Source organism: Aulonocara sp. 'chitande type north' Nkhata Bay, linkage group LG3, assembly GCF_057382095.1.
Source record: "Aulonocara sp. 'chitande type north' Nkhata Bay isolate Kocher_YH1m ecotype deep benthic linkage group LG3, A_spYH_male_GT1.1, whole genome shotgun sequence".
In the NCBI taxonomy this organism is placed as follows: Eukaryota; Metazoa; Chordata; class Actinopteri; order Cichliformes; family Cichlidae; genus Aulonocara; species Aulonocara sp. 'chitande type north' Nkhata Bay.
This window is the reverse complement of record NC_141346.1, coordinates 68048632-68073351: the sequence shown is the minus strand read 5'-3', so window position 1 is coordinate 68073351 and position 24720 is coordinate 68048632. Positions and strand designations below refer to the sequence as shown.

General features: G+C 45.3%; 1 protein-coding gene and 2 pseudogenes across 1 annotated transcript in view; 1 reads left to right on the top strand and 2 right to left on the bottom strand.

Annotated features, from left to right (window-relative positions):
- Nucleotides 1-6956: 6956 nt before the first annotated feature.
- LOC147336745 (uncharacterized) lies at nt 6957-8475 on the bottom strand (annotated as a pseudogene).
- A 4182-nt stretch (nt 8476-12657) lies between these two features.
- LOC147336744 (uncharacterized) lies at nt 12658-14164 on the bottom strand (annotated as a pseudogene).
- A 9733-nt stretch (nt 14165-23897) lies between these two features.
- Nucleotides 23898-24720, top strand: part of LOC147336741 (protein NLRC3-like) — a 97777-nt gene continuing 96954 nt past the window's right edge. The window contains exons 1-2 of the mRNA XM_086285535.1: nt 23898-24008; nt 24102-24223. The gene's annotated coding sequence lies outside the window, so the exon portion shown is untranslated. The remainder of the gene's footprint in view (nt 24009-24101; nt 24224-24720) is intronic.

Genomic DNA, 24720 nt, shown 5'->3' with positions numbered 1-24720 from the left:
AGATTCTTAAATTCATCAAGTCTCTCTGTGCCTGGGTCCTCGTCACAAAACATGACATCACTGTTTTGTACATTTTAACACAATTTAATCCCAACATTTGTGAAAGAAAAGCAAAACACTATTTTTGAAAAGTCTGTAACAAAACCATCAAATCTGATAAAGGTTATTTAAATGCTGCAAAAGAAGAATGGATTAGAATAAAAGAAATACATATCCTAACCTTAATTACTGGGGGAGAATAAGGAATGATGCTCACAGTGAGTAAAAAGTAAACTGAGTGCATTTTTTGGACAGAGCAACTGTCACGGTCTGCCAGCCAGACCGTGACAGTTGTGCCTGTCACTGCTCCCTGTCTGTTTGCTTACCTGCTTCTTCCTAACCTTGTGCTTCTCCTCACGTTCCTCTCTTTCCTCTCTCCCTCTTTGGACTGACAATCATACACAAATAGATTGTATTCAATTAGATGAAAAATTACATTAATATGAAAAAAATACTATAGGGCTTTGGAGCGTGATGTCACAGGGGTGGGCGTGGAAAGGATTTTGGCCCGATCTGCCATTTTGGGGGTCTAGCGCAAGTGAAAAGGGAGTGAAGGCACACACAACAGCCATGGTTCGTATTTGCTGTGTGGTCAGCTGCAATGTTCGATCACACGACCGGCAAGAGAATAAGCTTGAAAAGGGTTTATCTTTTCATTCTTTCCCAACCTGGAAGCAACATGTATCGATGTTACCAAACGAAGGCGTCCAGCCTGGATAGCAGCTGTGAGACGAGCTGACGTGCAGTTCTCTTCCATCTCCAAATATCTGTTGGTGCTCCAGACATTTTCATTCCGGTAAGTTCTAAATATGTTCATATCACTCTTTATAGCCTATTAGTTTTATTTTCTATGCGCTCTGAGGTCATAGCAAATTAGAACAAACATCCTACTGAGTGATTTTGCAGAACTACCTTCTATTTATAGAGTTGCTAATTATTTGGCATTATTGCAGCAAACCAGCCTATGAAATGGATGAAACACATCATGACTGAGTTCCAGCGCTACACAAGGGACCTGCTTCAAACATACCACCATGCCAATCAGATTACTTCTTCCATGTGAGGGTGAAGAGGTGACCCTCCTGGATAAGATGGTGAAGGTTTGCTGCGTTTTGGTGAACAGTGTGGTAGTAAAACCAGGGAAGAATGAAACCTGCTCCTGTTAAATGTTCTTAAGTCTTGTGCTGTTAAAATTGCTGTATTTTTTCAAAAGATACAGTAAATAAAGTAATGTTAGTAGTGGGTGATATCATGTAAACACTCATGATTTTGTGTAAACATTTTGTCATTTGTAAACTATAAATGACATGGATTCTACATTGGAACTGATGTGATGTTCTATAAGGTGGTTTTAATTTAAAAAAAGAGGCAAAAATTAGTTTGTTTCTTTATTCAACTTTTGAACAGTGGGACTCAGTCAGTAGATATTCAGTAAATGCAAATTATTTACACGGCAGTGCACTACAGGTGTCAGGGTTCCTGGGTCGGTGACCCAGTGTTTTCAGTTTTGTTCATGTTCAGTTTATTTTGCCACTTCCATGTTCTCACTTCCTGCTTTTCCTGTGTCAGCTCGTCTCGTGTCATTAGCCAGATTATGTTCAGCTGTGTACTCACCGGTCTCTCATTATCATCCTCATCAGCCTGTGTATTTAAGCCCTCTGTTTTCACTCATTCACTGTCGTGTCATTGATGTTGATGTCGTCCCTCCGTCTGTATGTTCAGTTAGTCAGTCGGTCAGTCAGCCTTTCAGCCAGCCAGCCACTCCATCGTTCCTGCTTTGTTAATTCACCCTCCAATAAATCCACTTCATTTCTGCACCGTGAGTCCAGCGTTTGGGTCATCTCTTCCACGCCTCCACACACAACCGCTGACAGAATGACACGACCCGTGCCAAGAAGACACGCTTTTGGCCCAGCGGACTCGGACCTCTACGAGCGGCAGGAGGTAGTGCTCTCCTTGTGGGAGGAAAAGCTCAAGGAGAGACAGCGGCTCTTCGCGGAGCGAGAGCACGTCTTCGAGGGCACTCGCTTGGCTCTGGGCGGGCCTCGGAGACGCCGCGTTCCCCCACCTGCTGCCTCACCTGCACCGGAGCATTTGCCGCGGAGAGTGGACGTTTCACGCCGCGTTTCGGCCGCTCCCTCTCTCGCCACTCCGCTCCTCGCTCACACACCTGCCGCCTCATTCGCTGGACCTCCACCTTCGCCACGGCACAGCGGCTACGCCTCCCACTTCGGCTCAACGCAGGCTACCGCGCCAGAGGCTCAGCTGTTTATCCCGGCCGCTTCCTCTTCCCGGAGAAAGCGGCGCATACACCGCCATAAAATGGACTATTTTCAGCAATTCCCGGTGGTGAGTTCCAGCGACTGTTTTCCACCCTCATTTGACTCTCCACTTCAAATCAATAATAAACCCATCTCTGATTCATGGGACGTTTCCCTCCTAGAGGATGAAGTGGACTGGGAAGATTTTTTCTGCTCTGCTCCCCCAAAGACTGTTCAGTCAAAGACTGTAAATAGTGGTGGCAGAAGGACCAGAATAAATCCCGATAAACCTTCCAGTATCACACACCCAGTCACCGTTTCCACACCCATCATTCAGCCTTTTCCTACCAGCGCAGCGGCCCAGATTCGGCCTTCCACTTCAGCCGTTTCACCTCCTCAGAGGACTAGGGCCCAGCCTACACCCACACCAGTGCCAGCTCCCAGGAGGAGGGCAGCTGCGACCCAGTCTACCTCCACACCCGCTCCTGTTTCACGGGTGGGGGTGACTGGTGTCCAGCCACCTTCCGTGCCTGTCCCAGCGCCCAGGCTGAGGGCAACCAGAACCCAACTGGACCTCCCTGGGGGCTTGGAAGAGCTAACCGGTCCACCTGCTACTTCACCTCTTCATCCACCTCCTGATCCAGCTTTTCACGCCCTCGCACTATCCCTGGTTAGGCTAGCTGAGGTGTCCCCTGCTCAGGCACCAGCCTTACTAGCCCAAGCCATAATTTTATCTCCGTCACTAGTTCAATCTGTTGCTCAGCCAGTAGCCTCGCCTACCTCTGTTCTTCCTTTAGCATCTCCACTCCAGCCAGTTCCCTCACCTGCTGTTCAGCTTTCAATTCAGTCAGTTCCCTCACCTGCTGTTCAGCTTTCAATTCAGTCAGTTCCCTCACCTGGTGTTCAGCTTTCCCTCCAGTCAGTTCCCTCACCTGCTGTTCAGCTTCCAGTCCCCTCAGTCCAGTCAGCTCAGTCTGCTCCTGTCCCCTCAGTCCAGTCAGCTCAGTAAATGGTAAATGGCCTGCATTTGTATAGCGCTTTTCTAGTCCAAAGGACCCCAAAGCGCTTTACACTACATTCAGTCATTCACCCATTCACACACACATTCACACACTGGCGATAGCAAGCTACATTGTAGCCACAGCTGCCCTGGGGCGCACTGACAGAGGCGAGGCTGCTCCTGTCCCCTCAGTCCAGTCAGCTCGGTCTGCTCCTGTCCAGTCACCTGTAGCTCAGTCTGCTCCTGTCCAGTCACCTGTAGCTCAGTCTGCTCCTGTCCCCCAGTCGCCCATCCTCTCCTGTCCCCCAGTCGCCCGTCCTCCAGCCTGTTCAGTTCCCGGACCTACAGCCACAGCACCCAGAGCCAGCTGTGAGCTCTCCTGCTTCTCAGCCAGGGGTTGCCACGTCGCCGCCGTTGCCTTCCGCACGGTCGGCCTCCCGAACTGTGTCCACGTCGCCGCCGTTGCCGTCCGCACGGCCGCCCACCGGAACAGTCTGATCTTGACCGCCGCAGCCGCCCACCCGACCGGCTCAGTGGTCGCTGCTGCCTGCCACGTGGCCGCCCACCTGAACTGTCTCTGTGTGGACTCCGTCCCTCCGTCCTTGGCCCCCTCCGCCCGCCCTGTTCTGGTCTTTTTCTCTTTTGGCCGTCAGGTGCCGGCCGTTGGAGGGGGGGGGGGTACTGTCAGGGTTCCTGGGTCGGTGACCCAGTGTTTTCAGTTTTGTTCATGTTCAGTTTATTTTGCCACTTCCATGTTCTCACTTCCTGCTTTTCCTGTGTCAGCTCGTCTCGTGTCATTAGCCAGATTATGTTCAGCTGTGTACTCACCAGTCTCTCATTATCATCCTCATAAGTCTGTGTATTTAAGCCCTCTGTTTTCACTCATTCACTGTCGTGTCATTGATGTTGATGTTCATGTCGTCCCTCCGTCTGTATGTTCAGTCAGTCAGTCAGTCAGTCAGCCAGCCAGCCAGCCAGCCACTCCATCGTTCCTGCTTTGTTAATTCACCCTCCAAAAAATCCACTTCATTTCTGCACCGTGAGTCCAGCGTTTGGGTCATCTCTTCCACGCCTCCACACACAACCGCTGACAACAGGCATAAATCTAGACCTCTAGATAAAACATTATGGGTCATTCCCACAACCCACAGCTTTACTGTGTTCCAGCAAAGTATCCAATAGCAGTGACAACTCCTCCACAGTAGCAGGTGGGATTTTTCTGTTTTTACCTGTCACTACAGATGGTCTGTTTATGTTTTGATCAAGAGCCTTTTTTTGGGCAGCTGAAGAGGAGAAGTCCATCTTATGGCCAACCTCTGGCTGTATCTTGGTCATATTACCCAGCAAAACCCAGTGTGCAGGTTCATCTGTAACAGTCCTTGTGCCACAGATCAACACTGTTGCTTCTACTTTAAACAGAAGAGCAGCGACATGGCTGCAGGTCTCTGCGACTCCGGCCATACAGGTGCAGTGGGCGGCTTCAACCTTCCCTGTGATGCTCAGTGACCCATGGCTGCAATGCTGGTTCATTCAGTCTTAGAGTGCAGGACCTGAAACACACACAAAGTTCATTTAAAGACAAGAACTACGAGCCAAGGCCGACGTAAATATGTTTTATCTACTTTATCATAAATGTAACAAAGTGTCTAGAAAGTTAGCACATACATGTCATTTTTCATTTCTTTATGTATCCATCTATAGAACGCTGCATGTTATAGTGTAAATCTGCCTGTTCTCTGTCAGAAACCTGCCTGCACAAAATGAACCTAAAGCATGTAATGCAAGGATGTCATCACTTTCAAGATGGAGAAAACATAAAGTGAGTGACAATTATGAATCACTTAATATGATAAGGAGATTCTCCAGGTCATTAATCAACGTATAAAACTAAAATAAAATGTATTTTTAGTGACACAGGATACAAACATGGAAGCAAGATGTATAATTAGAATGATTTATAATAAATGTGAATTAATTAGTGCAATTTCTTTAACCATAAAGAATAACTAAATCCTTCAGGACAATGTCACATCAATGCACTGAACTCACTATGTTATCCCTCTAACAGCCTCCACAAGTTCTCACTGTAATTTCCCCTCATGAATGAATTTATGCTGCACTAATGTGAATGTTTGCAGGGAAATCAAACGCATTTCACACGCAGTACTCGAGCTGACTTACCTTTGTTTGAATGACGACTTGTACGCGCTGACTCCACAGACAAGGTACGAAAATATGTCAGGCTACGTCAGTAGCGCTTGGTCTTCAGGGTTTCTACTCCACGGACGTATTTCATACGGGTCCACATTTCCAATGCACGCTATTTTCTGCAAGTACCGCTGCTTCGCCTCTGGACGCAATCGGTCTCTATACAGTTCATTCTCTTTTGAGAGGCTCTTAAGCATCTTTCTTGTAGTTGGTCCAACACAGTGTGTTTGTTTTGATTCGTAGACCCCGAAAATGGTGCTGCGCTCCCACAATGCATTGCGGCGTGACGTCAACTCCAAAGCCCTATTAAGATCACTAACAAAAAGTCCTCTCTCAGTGTACTTTCAACCAAAAGGCAAATAACCCAACCACATAAAAGATATAAATACTGAAACACTGATCCAACATTATTCTTGATTTACGGATCATTTGATTTTACACTTTTACCTGAATGTGGCTCCTTTTTTTGGAAAAAACTTCCTTATATCCATTATGAACCTGGCTGTCTCTCTCTACACACACACACACACACATACACCAGGAGTTATAAGGTTAATGGGCATCCAAATCCAAGATGGCGCCGCGTATGGATGCCCTGGTGCTTCAGTGCGTTACTTCTGTTTTGTTTTTGTGCATAACTTCTGTGTCTGGGCACTCCTCTGGATATTCTTACACCAGAGAAGAGCTTCTTAACTACAGGACTACAACACCTGTGGATTTACTGATAGGTTTGTAGCATAAACCTACTCGCTGGAACGTTAAGGACAATCTGCTACGCAGCAAAAAGCAAGACACAAGGCACCAAAGTTCTCTGGTTTACCCATGCATGAGGGAGACCTGCCTGGAGCCAAGTGTCGTTCCACCACTTGACCACCGTCAGACTCTCAGCCAGGCTCCCCATAGCACTCCTTTTATTGTGGTTACATGAATATGCATAGGGTCATTAACATATGACATCTTACATAGGTATACATGTGAACAAAGAATACTGTGTGTGTGTGTGTGTGTGTGTGTGTGTGAGGTCCAGATGTGACCCTGTGAAGACTCCCCAAAGCTGGTGCCAGGAGTCTAGCGGTCCATCTGAACAAAAGGCTCTTATACTTAAACAGATATACGTGTGTTTGCTATACCATATATCAGCAAGAGAAGATACGGCCTTTCCTAGGAGGTGTGTAATCTATGCCGGAACACTCTGTAGAGGGAGTGAACGCACTCCCCCTTCATGCTACACAGAGCTGTTACAGACCTTCTAGGATGAGACATTCTTTCAACCTACAAATGATTATACACCTCTAAGCATATATGGTTAAATATTTCTTAATACAAATGACAATAACAAAATCTAAACCCATCATCACCACCCTGTATTGTCATTTTTTAAGGCTATACGGCGTATATATATCTTCAGCTCTACACCACTTGTCACCATTTTCAGTGCAGGCTTCATTTCATACACACATATTAGCCTTAGCATCCATGTCACTCTGCTGCAACAGTATGTAATTGGTAAAGGTGTTAGCAATCATTTTATTCACCATCGATCTTACACATGGCAAAATGCAACCTGTAAACAAGCAAAGCAACGCCAATAATGTAAGAATGGGAGTCAAAAACTTTAAGAACATATTCCACCATGGTCCAGATGTCAACCAGGCTATCCAGCCTTGTGACGCATCTCCTCCTGATGTGTGGTCCTCCACATATTTCTGCAGAGCAGTTAAGTTCTGCAGTGCCTAATAGATGTCTCCTCCAGTCGTATATCCATCCGGGATAAACGTACAACACGTCTCTCCAATCAGCTTACACACTCCTCCTTGTGATGCTGTTATCAAGTCCAGGGTCAGCCTGTTCTGCAGTACCATCGTTCTGATGGCCTTTTGCTCCTCCGCTAAGACTGTTCCCAGAGTCTTAGTGAGATTAATGTGTCGCAGTAAGGCATACCGGTTGATCTCCACATGATCCCGCACCTCTGCAACTCCGATGTTTGGGATCAAACTTTTGAAGAATTTAGCTCCTCCATTCCAAATGCGAAATTCTCGTGGCACTCCAGTGTCTACTGTCACTCCAAAGGAGTTAGGTGAGGCTACATTCACCTCACGCTTCCGTCGGTTACTAGGGTGATGTTCAACTCTGTCCATGAAGAAGACATGATCCGATAACTTCACCAAGGCACACAATCCTCCCCATCCCTCAGGGAGTGATAGATAGGCTTTATGTCCACACAGGAAATACCAATCAGCCAAAACTCTTGTTCCTTTACTGCTCGGCACCGTCCGTGCACATCCTGTCCACTTCTGACTCTTTGCTTTTACTGGTATTCTGTAAGCCAGGTTGGACTTGCATTCGGTTCCCCTTAATGTCAAGTTCCCAGCGCACTTCGCACTGGTCACACATTTCATACACCTGCTCTCATTCTCTGGAGGGCAGTAGGTGTATATGTGTCCACATAAACGAAGCGGTAACTCCCCCACTGACAGTGATCCATTGTTCATCACACACAACGGCAGTTGAGCTGCGTTCAGCTTGTTCAGCAATATTATGTCTGGCAGTGGGTCTGACACTTGAGGCCAGGCCAATAAGTCAGTTTGTCCAGAACAATTCACGCCTAGAAGTGGCGACTTACTCCAGGTGATGTTCAGAGGTGTACTATAGTTGGCCTGGGACCAGAGGACTCTGTCGCCAGGATGAGTTGCTAAGCCCAACAGACACCAACTCCTGTCCTTTGGTATGCTGTATGCTGGTATGCAGTCCAGATGTATATGTGGATAACGGCATATGAGCACACACATAGCAGTCCGTCCTATTGTTCAAGTGAGCAGTTGTATTCATAAACTGCCACCAAAAGTTTATAGAATAGCCATGAGGGTATTGGGTGTGGTTTCCTTGGACATACAGGGTCTCCACAGCTGACCATGATGACATCAAAGCCATTACACCCAGCAGGTGTAACAACACTTTACCAGCCATTCTGATGAGTACCTGTGGCTCAGTTGGTTTCTTCACCGGATTGAGACGAAGGGCCCTAGAGGCTTTCCCCCCCTTTGTACCCGGTCTTCCTGCCACTTACTCCGAGCTGGCCTGGATGTGTGTCACCTTTTTGCAATGGCTTTGGTGTATCCAGGTGGGTCGTTCTGCAATCTTCACAGCAGTTGGTGTTGTCAGCAGAGCCTGGTACGGTCCGTCCCACCGTGGCTTCGACCAGCACTTCCTCTTTATGACCTTTATCAGCACCCAGTCCCCTGGCTTCAGACGTTCTTCCTGTACAGAAACAGAATCATCTGGCAGATTATTTGCACTCATGACTTCTTTGCTTTTCAGCATTTTAATCATCCAGTCTGCTAGTGTGTTTTCTTCTTCTGCTTTATCATTATCATTACAGAACACTGGAACTCTAAATGGCCTGCCATATATTATTTCAAAAGGCGTTAGGCCATTATCAGTTGGCGTGATTCTCATATACATTTTCACTAGCTCAATGCAGTCTACCCATGTTCTGCCTGTTTCCTCCATTGTTTTCCTGAGTCTCAGCTTTACTGTGCCATTAGTCCTTTCAACCAGCCCTGCACTTTGTGGGTGATATGAGCAGTGGTTTTTCAGCGTTATCCCCAGATGTTGTGACATTTTCTCAATTACTTCATTCACAAAATGAGGACCATTGTCACTGTAAATAGTCTGGGGAATCCCATGCTCTGGGATCACAGTTTTGCATATCACTTTAGCCACTGAAATAGCATCTGCTTTCTTAGTGGGGACAACTTCTACCCACTTTGAGAACGGGCACACCATTACCAGGCAGTACCTGTAGGTGTTACAGTTAGACAACTCAATGAAATCCATATGGATTACTTCAAATGGGTAGCTGGGTCTGGGAAACCTTCCTCTTTTTGGTCTGAGGTTCCCCTGAGCATTATGTTTACAACATGTTAAACATGCTTTACAAAAATGTTTTGAATAAGCATTGAATCCCATTGTGAAAAACTGCCGTTCGACTGCTGCTACCATTCCAGTTGTCGAAATGTGGCAGAGTCCATGACTCAAAATTGCAGCAGTCCTATATAAGTTTTTAGGCAATATAGGTTTATCACAAAGATAGTAGACATCACCTCGCAGGCTTGCTCCTTTAGTGAGCCACAGCTGCTTCTCAGCTGGAGGTGAGTGTGACTGCATGTCTGCTAACACATCATGTGTGATGGGCATAGTTTGCTCCTGTGACGCCAGAATATGAACCCCATGTGTTCCAAGGGCCGCTTCCTTTGCAATTTTGTCTGCAAAGGCGTTGCCTAGTACAATGGGGTCAGTGCCACGTGTGTGTGCTGCACATTTGCAAACTGCAACTTTACTAGGCAGTAAGACTGCTTTCAACAGGCCCTGCAACAATGTCGCATGCTCCACAGGCTTCCCTGTTGATGTTGTCATGCCTCGTCTTGACCACTGAGCGGCAAAGAAATGAAGTGTAGCATATGCATACTGACTGTCTGTATATATAGTCACTGCCTGCCCTTCAGCTGCTTTACAGGCTTCCGTCAGAGCTACTATCTCAGCTGCTTGGGCCGACATGGAATGTGATAACTGCCCAGCACGGATGACCTGCACGTCATCCACAACAGCAAAGCCCGTTTTAGTCTTTCCCTCTGCTGTTTTAAAACTGGAACCATCAACAAACCAAACCTTGCCCTCAGTGAGTGGTATGTCCGTTAAATCACTTCTAGGTTTACACTGTGTTTCCACATGCTCACTACACACATGTGGTGTACCCTCCTCCTCTGTGGGCAACAATGTAGAGGGATTCAAAGTTGTACACCTCTTAATAGTTATGTGTGGCTAGGAGAGCAACAGTGACATTAAAGACAAGTGTCTTGCAGGTGACAAGAATGTCATTTTAGTCTGCAGCAATAAAACATCAACCTCATGTGGAACCAGCAGGGTCAAAGGGTGAAACAAAACAATTTCACCAGAACACTTAACGGCTTCAGCGGCTGCACACACAGATCGCACACAGTGACGTAAGGCACAAGCCACTGGATCCAGCCTCTTAGAATAATAAGCTACTGGCTTCATTTCACCTCCACATTTTTGTGCTAACATGGATGTCATAAAATGTCCTTTACAGTCAACAGTTTGAACAAAAGGCTTGTTATAATCTGGAAGCCCTAGAACCGATGCTCCTGTCAGCATCTGTTTCAGCATGCACAGAGCTTGCTCCCCCTCAGGGGTCCAACTTAAACTTTATGACATAGCTAAAGGTTTACTGTACATCATATCTAATAATGGCTGTGCAATTTCAGAGTAATGGGGCATCCACGATCGACAGAAATTTAGCAACCCTAGGAATTGCATCAGGTGTTTCTTTGTCACTGGCCTAGGTGCTGCCAAGATAGCTGTTTTCCTCTCTGGGTGTATGCTTTTCCCTGCTGCACTAAGCAGATGTCCTAAAAATTTCACTTCTGTCTTTACCCACTGTAGCTTTGAAAGTGAGGCCTTGTTACCTGTCTCAGCTAAGTGAGTCAGCAATGCCAATGATATGTCTTTGCAGTTCTTCTCTGAATTGGATGCTATTAAAATGTCATCGACATATACCAACATCTGTGAATGTGATGGAATCACAAAACCAGACAGACAATTTGTAATATTCTGTGTGAAAATTGTAGGACTATCACAAAAACCTTGCGGCAATCTGGTGTATGTGTATTTTTTGCCTTGGTACGTGAAACCAAACCAGCCTTGTGAATTCTCATGTACTGGTATGGAAAAGAAAGCATTACTTAAATCTACCACAGTGAAATGTGTCATGTCTGGTTTAAGCTGATTTAATAAGGTGTGGGGGTCGGGGACGCATGGAGCGATACTCTCCACTGCCTGATTTACAGCTCTTAAATCTTGAATCATGCGCCACGACTGTGAATCAGCCTTTCTAACTGGGAAGATGGGTGTGTTACATACTGCTTGTGGAGCTTCAACCAGTATCCCTGCTTTAATCATATCCTCTATTACTGGTTTAATGCCTTCCACTGCATCAGGCTTCAAGGGATATTGTTTCACTCTTGGCCTAAAAGACGTTTTGGGCTTTATTACTACTGGACTCGCTGTTGTTATTAACCCCACATCAGTCTTCCCAGTAGACCAGAGCTTCTCTGGGACCTGTTTAAGCTCCGGGTGATCTTTGACATCTACAACATATCATTCTGCTGTGTCATTCTCACTCCCCTGTAAATGTGTTTGTGGTGTAGTATGTGTCACCCATCCCAGCTTTTTACGAAAGATGCTGTGCTGCATGTCTGTCTCCCAACCCCCTCCAGCTTGCTGCCACATTCCAACACTCTCCCCCTGTCTCACCAAAGATGCTAAGTCTGTCCACTCAGCTGTGCCACTCTTTGTCAGTGAAATGTGTGGTGTTTGCCCTGTAAAAAGTTGTTGTGCAGCTTCAGAAAGGATCACACTACATCCAGCCATGTTTTCACCATCAGTATATATTGCTTTTATGGTGATTCTCTGTGGCCCTAATTTCAGCACTTTATGTGTGTAGGCCTCATCAGGCCCAGGCATGGTCTTAAATCTCAGTGTGACATGCAAGTCTTCTGGTGGCTGTATGTCATGGCTAGTTGTCAACATTTCCTCAGCTGCAGCTAACAGTTTACAGTTTATTTGATCAGGTCTGGAGGCCGACAGGTCAAGTGTCCAGTAATAATGCAAATCCCCACTGTCCTGATGAACCATTGTCTCAGCAGTTTCACCTTTTCCTGCAGCTATCATCCCAACGGATGTTGGAATTATTGAAATTCCAAGTTTCATCATCATATCTCTTCCCAAAAGGTTCACCGGACAAGTTGGGCATATTACAACTGAACTCTGAACTGCCTCTCCTGTGGTAGGATCTCTAATCCACACTGGTTTAGAGATTCTATGCTGATTTAACTGACCATTTGCAGACTTCACATAAATTATGCCATTTGAAGGATCAACTCCTGACACATGATCTTTTAAAACAGTTTTATCTGCACCTGAATCACACAGAAATTGAACAGTTTTGCCTTGCACAGTTAAGGTGCGAACTGGTGTTACTTCTTTCCCTGACAAATTTAACAATACTTCAGTCAAATCTAGAGTTTGAAACACAGGCTGTTGTAAATTCTGGCAAAGTAAGGGATCATTTGTACATGTATGTGTGTTAGCAGTGTCAACAGGTGCTAGTCATTTATTATAATAAGGGTTTCTTGGATCAGGGCGTTTATACTCTTCAGGCATGCGATCAGGACACTCCCTTGCGTGATGGCCCGTTTCCCTACATTCATAACATTTATCAAATCTCTTGTCCCGTTTCTCTTTAGGGCCCCAATTTCCTCTACTTCTCTCACCTCCGCCTCTATTTCTTCCCCGTCTGAACTGTCCCTGGAAAAAGATTTCATCCGCTAAGAAAGCAGCGGCCTCAGAGTTTTGTGACTTCTTTTTTTTATTTTTAATGACTTCCTGTGCATGGCGGGCCCAGTTCATGCATTCAACGGACCCGTCAGTGTTATGACTAACATTTTGTTTTCTGATGAAATCAGCAATGGGTGAATGAAAGCCATTCATCAAAGCATGTTTTAACTGCTGCTGATATGGGCTGGCCTTCTCTGCACTCTCTTCAAGGCCGCTATGTTCTTTGAAAACTTCCTCTAATCTTGCCCTGAACTCATGAACATCTTCTCCTGCCTTCTGAATGCATTGGGCAATTTTGTTGTAATCTACAGAAGCTTTAAAAGTATTTCTAAGACGCTCATAAACCCCATCAACTTGGCCTCTTAAATTTGCATGGCCATAGGGTAGGACAGTATTACCATCCCTCCCTGTGTAGGTGCCTCGCACCCGAGCCCAGTTATATGTGAGACACTTCTTAAAGGTGGCTTCTGTTTCCTGACCGTTTAAACGGTACGAGGAACAGAGTTGCTTGTGTCGGGTGATAAATTCATCAACATTAGTCAACGGGTTTCCTAAATCTTTACATGCCTCTGCACATTCAGATTCAGTCCATGGCCTGTAAACACAAATAACACGGCTTCGGTCATCCTCAACACCAAAATGGGGATTTGCGACCTCCACCATGGGAAAGGTATCATGGAAAGGGGAGGCAGGCATAGCAGATGCACTCGCCTCATGGCTTTTAGATTTGGATCTAGTGTTATAAGGGCTTAAATATTGTGCTGCGGCATCCCCAAACTCCCGCCGTACTCTATCCTCCTCCTCTCTCTCTCTCTTCTCCTGCTCCTGCTTTTCTTCCTCCTCTCTGGCCTCTCTCTCTCTCTAATGCTGCTCTACGCTGTTGGTCCTTTAAAGTCAGCACCACTGAAGTAGACCGCACCGTCTCATCTTCAGGTTTCACAGCTAATGCCTGCAAAGCTGCTCTCTTCGCATTCACTGCCTCCTGTCTTTTCTGCGCCTGCTCTAACCACAATTTAGCGGACGCCAGTTATAACTCTCGCTCCTGTTTCAATTTCCCTGTCGCACAAGCTGCTTTCACTGTCAACTGGTCTACTAACATTTGACATTGTCCTACAACCAATTTACCTTCAAAATCATATTTCTTGCGCCAATGTCCTAAATACTTTGTGCTACCGGGAGCAAATTTCACCATAAACTTCTCATCGCCCTCTGGCACACTCTTGGTTGCTTGGGAACCCATAATAACAACAACAGCCGCTGACGTCACAGACCACGTGCTCTGCTCTGCACGCACTCACACAACAACAACAACAACGACGACGACAACAACGACAACAACACAAAATAGGCCTACTGTCTCAACGCAGTCTCACACAGGGCTGCGCGCTCTGCCGCACACAGTGGCAAAGACTTACATAGCAGTGATCACGCGCTTTATCGCACACAGTGATAAAGACTTTCAACGCAACCTCACACAGTGGACGCGTGCTTTGCTGCACACAGCGGCAAAGAATAGTCGCACACAGTGACTACACGCTTTATCGCACACAGTGATAAAGACTTTACAACTCAGCCTCACACAGTGGCTAAGATTTTTCACATACCTACTTGGTGTTGCTTATTGCGAGTAGCATCAGTCCCGAATCCCGGCAATCGCCATCCATCGAGGAGAAAAACAGACGGCTAATCCACCGGCCCGATGACGAATTCTCACGCCTCGGGACTTTGTTGCAGGACCTCTATAAGTCCTGGCTGACGTCAGTCTTTCGGTGTGTCTCTTTTCCCCTCGTTGAACGTCGACTCTAGGGATCCGGCTCTCGAAGGACCAATTAATGATAGGTTTGTAGCATAAACCTACTCGCTGGAACGTTAAGGACAATCTGCTACGCAGCAAAAAGCAAGACACAAGGCACCAAAGTTCTCTGGTTTACCCATGCATGAGGGAGACCTGCCTGGAGCCAAGTGTCGTTCCACCACTTGACCACCGTCAGACTCTCAGCCAGGCTCCCCATAGCACTCCTTTTATTGTGGTTACATGAATATGCATAGGGTCATTAACATATGACATCTTACATAGGTATACATGTGAACAAAGAATACTGTGTGTGTGTGTGTGCGCGTGCGTGCGTGTGTGCGTGCGTGTGTGTGTGTGTGTGTGTGTGAGGTCCAGATGTGACCCTGTGAAGACTCCCCAAAGCTGGTGCCAGGAGTCTAGCGGTCCATCTGAACAAAAGGCTCTTATACTTAAACAGATATACGTGTGTTTGCTATACCATATATCAGCAAGAGAAGATACGGCCTTTCCTAGGAGGTGTGTAATCTATGCCGGAACACTCTGTAGAGGGAGTGAACGCACTCCCCCTTCATGCTACACAGAGCTGTTACAGACCTTCTAGGATGAGACATTCTTTCAACCTACAAATGATTATACACCTCTAAGCATATATGGTTAAATATTTCTTAATACAAATGACAATAACAAAATCTAAACCCATCATTTACTTCCAATATTTGTCGCATCTGCGGCAGATTTACTGCAGACTCTGATCAGGAAAGTGAGACGCCGAAAGAGAGGAAAGCGAGCCGGCGCACTCGTGCGTCTGAGGAGACGCGGACTGCGAACTGCTCTTCCTGGGATCTTCCTTTCCAATGTACGCTCACTCAGGAATAAGATAGACGAGCTGGCCCTGATGAGAAGCATGAACAGAGACTTTGCCTCCTCCTGTGTCTTATGTTTTACGGAGTCATGGCTCTGAGGACATCCCGGACTGGGCGCTCAAGCTGGAGGGCTTCGCGCGGACCGGCAGGCCTCTCTCTCTGGTAAGACCAAAGGTGGAGGTGTCTGCTTCTACATCAATAGTGGCTGGTGCACAGATGTAACAGTGATTGCTCAGCACTGCTCTTCCTCTCTGGAATACTTTTTTATTTACTGCAAACCGTTTTATTCTCCGCGGGAGTTTGCTTCATTCATCCTGGCCGCTGTTTACATCCCGCCAGATGCAGATGCGCAGGCAGCTCAGTGCGCACTCGCGGAGCAGATACTGCACATGGAGCGGACATTCCCGGACTCTCTCAATATTGCTCTTGGGGACTTTAACAAAGCCAATCTGAGCCATGAGCTTCCCAAATACAAGCAGTATATTAAATGCCCGACCAGAGAGGAGAGGACATTAGACCACTGTTACGGCACGATCAGCGGGGCCTATCGCGCGGTGCCCCGCGCTTCACTCGGACTTTCTGACCACGTCATGATCCACCTAATCCCCGCGTACAGACAGAGGCTGAAGCTCTCCAAACCTGTCGTGAGGACTAAAAAACTGTGGAGCAACGAGGCTGTGGAGGAGCTTCGCACGTGTTTGGAGTCTACAGACTGGGACACAATGAAGGCTGCTTCTAACAGCTTGGACGAGTTTACGGACACTGTCACCTCCTATATCCACTTCTGTGAGGACAGCATTGTGCCATCACGCACCAGGGTGAGTTATAACAATGACAAACCCTGGTTTACTCCTAAACTCAAAAAGCTGTGGCTGGAAAAGAGAAAGGCGTTCAGAAGCGGAGACAGGGACTGCTACAGAGAGGCCAAGTACAGGTTCACTAAAGTAGTGGACATTGCTAAACATCAGCACTCTGAGAAGATGCAGCAGCAGATCTCAGAGAATGACTCGGCCTCTGTGTGGAAAGGTTTTAGGAATATCACCAACTACAAGCCTAAAACCCCCCACTCCACTGATGACTTGCTCTTGGCCAACACCCTCAACGACTTACTGCCGTTTTGACGAGCCATCAGGCAGCCTTCACACCTCCAACGGCCCCAACAATAGAGGCACTTTGGACACTCATTCCCCCACCTCTCCCCCCTCCATAGAGCCATCACCACATTCAAACACTTCACCTACAACACCCCCCTCCTCACCCCACACAAAAGAGGATTTCACATCACTTCGTCCCACCACAACTCTTCATATTCATGAAGCAGGTGTGAGGAAGCAGTTTAAGAGTCTGAATGCTCGAAAAGCTCCCGGGCCAGACGGTGTGTCTCCTGCCACCCTCAGACACTGTGCAAACGAGCTGGCCCCAGTGTTTTCTGGCATTTTTAACTCCTCACTGCAGGCATGTCATGTGCCTGCCTGCTTCAAGTCCTCTACCATAATCCCTGTCCCCAAGAAACCTAGGATCACTGGACTAAATGACTACAGACCTCTGACATTTGTGGTCATGAAGTCATTTGAGCGCCTAGTTCTCTCCCATCTCAAGACCCTCACGGCCCCCCTCCTGGACCCCCTGCAGTTTGCATACAGAGCCAACAGGTCTGTAGATGACGCCATCAACATGGCCCTACACTTCATCCTGCAGCATCTGGACTCCCCAGGAACCTACGCCAGGATCCTGTTTGTGGACTTCAGCTCTGCCTTCAACACCATCCTTCCAGACCATCTCCGAGGCAAGCTTTCCCAGATGAATGTGCCTGATCCCATCTGCCAGTGGATCACTGACTTCCTGTCGGACAGGAAGCAGCATGTGAGGCTGGGAAAGAATGTCTCGGACTCCCGGACCATCAGCACCGGCTCCCCTCAGGGCTGTGTTCTTTCTCCTCTGCTCTTCTCCCTGTACACCAACTGCTGCACCTCCACCCACCAGTCTGTCAAGCTAATCAAGTTTGCAGATGACACCACCGTTATTGGACTCATCTCGGACGGGGATGAGTCTGGTTACAGGAGGGAGGTTGAACGTCTGGTGTCCTGGTGCAGCCACAACAACCTGGTGCTGAATGCCCAGAAGACAGTGGAGATTATTGTGGACTTCAGGAAGCACACAGCTCCACTCCCCCCCATCATCCTGTCTGACACCCCCATCACCTCTGTGGACTCATTCCGCTTCCTGGGTACAACCATCACCCAGGACCTGAAGTGGGAGCCCACAATCACCTCCGTCATTAAGAAAGCCCAGCAGAGGATGTACTTCCTGAGGCAGCTGAAGAAATTCAACCTGCCAACACGGACGATGATGCAATTCTACACTGCAATCATCGAGTCCATCCTCACCTCCTCCATCACTGTGTGGTACACTCCAGGACACTGGGGCGTGCAGCTCGGATCTCAGCTGACCCTTCTCACCCTGGACACAGTCTGTTTGACCTGCTCCCCTCAGGCAGGAGGCTCCGGTCCATTCGCACCAGAACCTCTCGCCATAAGAACAGTTTCTTCCCCTCTGCTGTTGGACACATGAACAATAACCGTATGACTGTTCCCACCACTAACACATGACCCTACGCTGTGTTCACTGCATCATTCCATGTTTGCACTAATCACCACCTGCACTCATGTATATATCTTTCTACGTAGCACTTTTAATTCTTATTCTTATTTTTATTTTCATGTCTATTTAAGCGTAATTTATGACAGTATGTTTGCACTGAAGCACCGCAGCAATTTCCTAATGTTGTAAACCTGCTCAACATTTGGCAATAAAACCCTTTCTGATTCTGATTCTGATCCAGTCAGTTAGCTCGTAAGTATCCATTTCAAACAGGACAGTGGTAACAACAGCAGGCTACGGACAATTTTAAGTTTTAGCTTTTAAATAGGCTGTATGCATTTCAATGGGAGCAACAGGACGGTCAAATCTCGCTGATTTTACTACAGAGCAGGACGGATTGTAGGGTAGCAAACATCATCAGAAAACACATTTTCAACACTGCAGGTTACCTGGTGTAATGTTTTTCAGCTAAAAAGAAACATGGTCTGACTCCTACCTAACTATATAAAGAGTAACTGAAGGTTAAATGTATGGAACGCCAGGACTGCCATAATGAATTAATTAAATACACCATTAAATAATTAATTAAATGTGTCAATAATTAATTAAAATTGGAATTAATTAATTAAATAAATAGTTATGACACATGTAATTAATTAAATATTGACACATTTAATTAATTATTGACACGTTTAATTAATTATTTAATGATATATTTATTTATTTCATTTTGGCAGTCCTGGCGCCTGGCTCTCATCTTGAAATAATTTTATCTGTCAGCCTCACCCATCAAACTCAGGGGGCGGAATTGATTTGCTTGATTTGCCGGCAACAGAACGCTTACACAAACAAACCCGGGATACTGAGTGAAGCAATGTTACTTGACAAATAGCAAATCATAGCTCTATACATAGAAACAGAATAATGTGTACAATGTGCAAGAAAAGGTAAACACATATGGGACAAATGGAGAGCATTGCCACTGCTCCTCCACTTTGTCAAAGTGCGACTGTTGTTTGTAAATGAAAACTTATCCCAACTACCTGTGCTGCTGACCTTTGACCTTTTCTTTAGGTGCACAGAGGCCAGAGGAGTCTGTGGAAACATCCAGAACTGAGGCAGTGCTACAGATGTCTTCAAATAAAGTGGTGTATTATCCATGGATGCGTTCCATTCCTGTTTAGACCTGCTCGCTGTCAATGGGCTTCATTCCATTTCAGACTGCCGGTGGTCGGCTGGAATCTAAACTCAACATGGCTCCTGTGTTAGAAGAGCCTCTGATTTTAAAATATGCACATTGAATAGTTTCTTTCCAGCACTATGGAGCTACCAGCCCAGTATATGTAGCCCACAGTAGATGGAGTTTTCAAGCTGGACTGACAAACATCAGGACTCATGTGATCCCTACATGTGGACCTTTCACAGATGGATCCAAGTGCAGATTCAACTCTGCATTACATTTGACTTCAGCTGTTACACACTTTCATTTTCTAGCTGTGTCACTTCCTGCTTTTTGGATCAGATAGTTTATCCATGTCCACAAATGTTTGGCTGCATATTTTTATCATCTATATTTTCCAGTCTTCATGCAGCCGATATTTCATGTGAACTCCAATCTGCCACCTGCCATCACGTTTTCAGGGTTAGTTCAGTGTTGGACATGTAGGACAAACAGCAGCACATGTTCTCTAAATGTTTGCAGTCATTTTTAAATGACGCTGATACTACATGAGACATTTTTCACATTTATTGTCTTTGAACAGAGAATAATAAAGCCATCAAACATATACAGGCTTCTGCAAATACAAACTTCTGTGGTGCATTTGATGACCTGCAGAGGAGAACAAGTCGGGCTTTTCAGCCCTAACACAACCTCTTTGTTCTCAATACTACAAAACCTTAAAAGGCTGATATGCAAGTTTGCATGAATCACCAACACAGTTGTGTTTGTTTCTAGTATAGTTATAAATAAGGTGATCAAATATCTGCTGACTGATTAGATCCAGTATCTATTACAGATGAACTGGATATCACAGCATGTTGTTAATCCGTCATATCAAACTAAACAGTGTTGCTGGTGTAAATATCCTCCAATAAAGTCAGATGAGGGCTGCTGTTGCCAGGTAACGCTGATGTCACACTGGATCTTCTGATCTTGAGCATCGTAGCGCTCGGAGTCTGATGTTGGCTCATGTGTTGTCATACACCAACATGACGTTCTACTAGTCAAGGCCTCACCTTAACCCACTGATGCTGATCACACAGACCCACTAATAGAACTGTTTTATCAGGTTTTATGCAGCATCACCATTAATGTCACATTTAATCAGAACACATTTACATTACAAGCCCACTACAACCATTATCAACATGTTAAATTACATTATACATCTGCACTGATTTAAAGCACCACTATTTTAACCTGATTCATTTCTCCACCTTAACAGTTCATTCCTCAAATGAAGCAAAAAATGTACCAACAAATAATTTAATCTTTATTTTCCAACTTTTACACGTGAAATCAAACAAGTGTATTTAACAGTGAAACCAGAGTGGAAGCTGCTCATATAGAGTCCAACGCATGCTAAAAGTAAGTTGAGTAGACAAGCACCATCAAAGTGTCGGCTCTCTGAACACGGTGCAAGATCGCCATCTGCAGGACAAAACTAGTTTTTCTCGCCCTCCTCGTCAACGTCAAGATGACGTCATCGTACAACAAAACATGCAGATCAGGTGACATGACTGTCTGAGAGGCGGAGTTAAACTGTGGCAGGTAAGCATGTGGAGGAGGAGCAACAACTGTATCTGTACTCAGTGTTTTCTAAGTGCATTCGCACTCCGATGGATCCATCAGAGAGCAAGTTGGGGTTAGTATCTTGCCTAAGATACTTGACACACAGGTTGGAGGAGCCTGGGACCGAACCATCAACCTTCCAATCAGTAGGTGACCAGCTCTACCTCCTGCATCTGAACAAAGCAGAAGTGCACACCAAACTCAATGGATAGTCAAATATAGAATCACAGAACAGAACTGCAGGCTGAGTTTGGATGTTTGTCTTTCACACCTCTCTGTGGCTCACACACACAGTGACGTCAGACACAGTCACACACACTGTTTCATCTGCTTTGTGCACAAATTCATTACTTTCTTCCTTCAATGATCTACATACTACGTGCTGCCCAGTGAATACTTTGCAATGTATTCATTGTATGTATTCATATACCAGTATTATTCATATACCAGACCTCGTCTGGTATCTGCTCCCTCCTCTGTAAGAGACAGTAAAGGAAAACACGTCTCTGCCTAGTCTTGAAAATCTAATCTTATCATCCATTGTTCTTCTAGGGCCTCTTCTTCTTGTGGCCTCAGCTAACTGCTAATATTTAAATGGCTAACATTAACATGTGTGACATTAAAGTACCAAAAGGTACTTTAAAAGTACATTTTTTTTCAAAAACTTACTCAAGTAAATGTAACGGAGTAAATTTAACTCATTATTACCCACCTCTGGGTCTAGGGATGCTTTTTAAGTAAAGGTTTAACTACAGCCAGCTAGGGATGGGTACCATTTAGATTTGAAAACCTGCTAAATCAGAATCAGTTGCTGATGACGGCTTTTTTCTTTTTCATTAATCACGTATAATCTTAACTAGGGATGGGTATTGATACGATTTTAACGATTCCAATTCCATTTTCGATTCTGTTTAACGATCCGATTCTTTATCGATTCTTATGTTTAAAAAAGGAAAACACTAAGGTTGATTAGCTTAGAAGTTTGTTTTATATCTTCTCTTTGAACAAGATAGAAATTTAGGAGTAACATGGCCTTACAAACCCAACAGTGAGATCTTAAGAGATCCAGCCTACGGCTGAAAAATGTAAATGTAAAATAATAAAATAAATATTCTCCTGTAGCAATAACAAAGTGTAACATAAATTATTCTGTAGCAATTACACAAGAATATCCAGTAATGTCCCTGCCTACAATTAAACACATTCACTTACCAAAGTGAAATCGGGGGCATCTGCTGTGGCAAATGGGTGCAAGCCTTTGACCACAAACTGAGTCACTGCTCGGTGACATTCGTCTGTCCTGGCCTGAAAGGAGACGCTACCGGTAGACTGCAGCGAGAACTGCCAGCGAGCGCCAGCCAGACTCTGTCTCTCTCATCATGGTCACCTAAACGCACAGTAATGGCAGTAATGGCAGATAAGGCAGATCGCGCTAACATAATATGCACTGTTAGTTGATTATTTATCTGCTGCATTAACGGGAGAGGACATGCAAACGTTACCGCTGCTGCTGGGTTGAGATTCACGAGTCCGGAGCGGAATTAAAAACACGACATTCATTTAAGGTCATCGCGTGTTTTGTGAGCAAATGCTTTTGCATATTCGCAGTGTTTCCTCCCTTAAATGAAATATCTACTTTGCAAGTATTGCAAGTTACCCTGTTGTCATCCGTTCTCGTAAAGTATAATCAAACTTTTGAGCGTTTGAGCCGCTTAGGTACCGTGTTTCCTGCCGGGTAAATGATGCTCCGCAACGTGGTGACGTCATTCGGGGCGACTGGAATCGATAAGGGAATCGTTTGCAAAAATGGCAAACAATTCCAAGGAATTGAAACAGTGGGAACCGGTTCTCAACAAGAACCGGGTTTCGATACCCATCCCTAGTCTTAACTCAAAGTGAACATAGACTTGATTGAAGTAACTCAGATCAGCCAATTCAAAATGCTAATTCAATCAACTCTGAGTTCATGGCTAGACTCAGTTTGTTGGCCCTGCACCTTAAAACTATTCCCTGTTTGTCCCTCATGTTTTTTGGATATTGTTTTCACATCATATGTCACGGCTAGCGGGGCGAGCCATGTTGAATTTAATAAAGGACCCAAGATGCCGACACTGCTGTGAAGTGAGTGAGCTTTATTGAAACGGTGAAGTGCAGTGGAGATGGCCTGTGCAGAAGCTAAGATAACCTCTACTGAAAAAACTAAAAAACTAACCTGAAACCTTAAACGGAGACACGGGGAGACAACACAGACGAACCAGCAACAAGCAGGAGAAAACAAAGGGCTCATATACACAAAAGAGCCATCAGGGAATGAGAAAAAGGAGACACAGCAGGATTCATTGGACATAACCAGACAAGGGGAAGCAAAAGTAGACACACTAACATAGGACATGGTACTGTCGAAATAAAACAGGAAGTGAACACAGAGACACAATACTAACACAGTACAGAGGGAACACAGAAAGCAAAACCTCAGAACTAGAAAATCTTAATCAGAATGACAAAATACTTATTTTCCACCCTGATTTACGAATAAATTCTTTACAAATCCTACCATGTGAATTCATGGATTTTTTTTCACATTCTGTCTCTCACAGTTGAAGTGTACCTCTGGTGCAAATTACTGACCTCTGTCATCATTTTAGGTGGGGGAACTTGCACAATCGGTGGCTGACTAAATATTTTTTTGCCCCACTATATTTTAGATTTGAATGAATCATGAATGAAGAAGCATTACCAGAAAAATTAAGAAGAAAAGACAACTTGAGTGAAAAACAAATGACACTGTGGCTTTATTTCTGTTAACTTCCTGAAAATCATGTGTGTTGTTATGTGTGTGATCAGCAAAAAGGGATAAGAAGCAGCACTACCGTAAAACTTAGCGTTGAAGCTCAAGTTTGGCAGATAACGGATGGCAGGCGTGGCTCACACTTGACCACGGTGTTGGAGAAACTCTGAGCTCCGGGTCTTTATAATCACTCTGCGGAGCTCACAGAGACTGCAGGGAGGACAGGAGGACAGAGCAGACTTTGTGAATTATTTTTTATCTTAGATGTAATATAAATTCAACACAGGCCTCTGAGGAAAAGGATCGTGCTACAAACTTTCGTTTCTCTTCCAACAGAAAGCAGAGGAGTGGAGTTACTCAGAGACTGACTGGATTAAACACACCAAAGGTTTATATTCCAGTTGGACCGTATCTCTTACCAAGGTCTGCACTACGTATCAGGATTTGATCTTATTCAGGTAATATCTGGGTTCTTATAGGGGTTTGTTCACAATAATAACTCATGCAGCCATTTTTCAGTCTCACTGACCAAACTTTTTACAACATGCTGCATTTTTAATAGTAAACTTCTGTTCAGTGCTTTTCCTGTCACACACTCATACATGTGTTTTGTCTGCAGCAGCTGTGTTGTTGTTAGATTGTATTATCTGTTTAATCTCTTCAACATGGTTTTAGTTTTCTTTGTAAAGTCAGCAGCTCTGTCACTTTTCTCTGACTCCTCTTCTGCTCGACACTCAGCTGACACTCAGTTTCATTTCCACATTCATGAAGTTGTTGTCCAAGCGAATCATAGGCTCCATGATCGGTCAGCAAACTGTGTCCAGGCAGACGGGTTGGATAAGAATAGCAGATTTATGTTTGATTACGCCCGTTTCCAATTCAGTTCCAATCATTCCTGGCCCCAGGAGGTTGATGGGGGTGGGAGATGGGGGGCAGTGGGTTGTAGGCACAATGT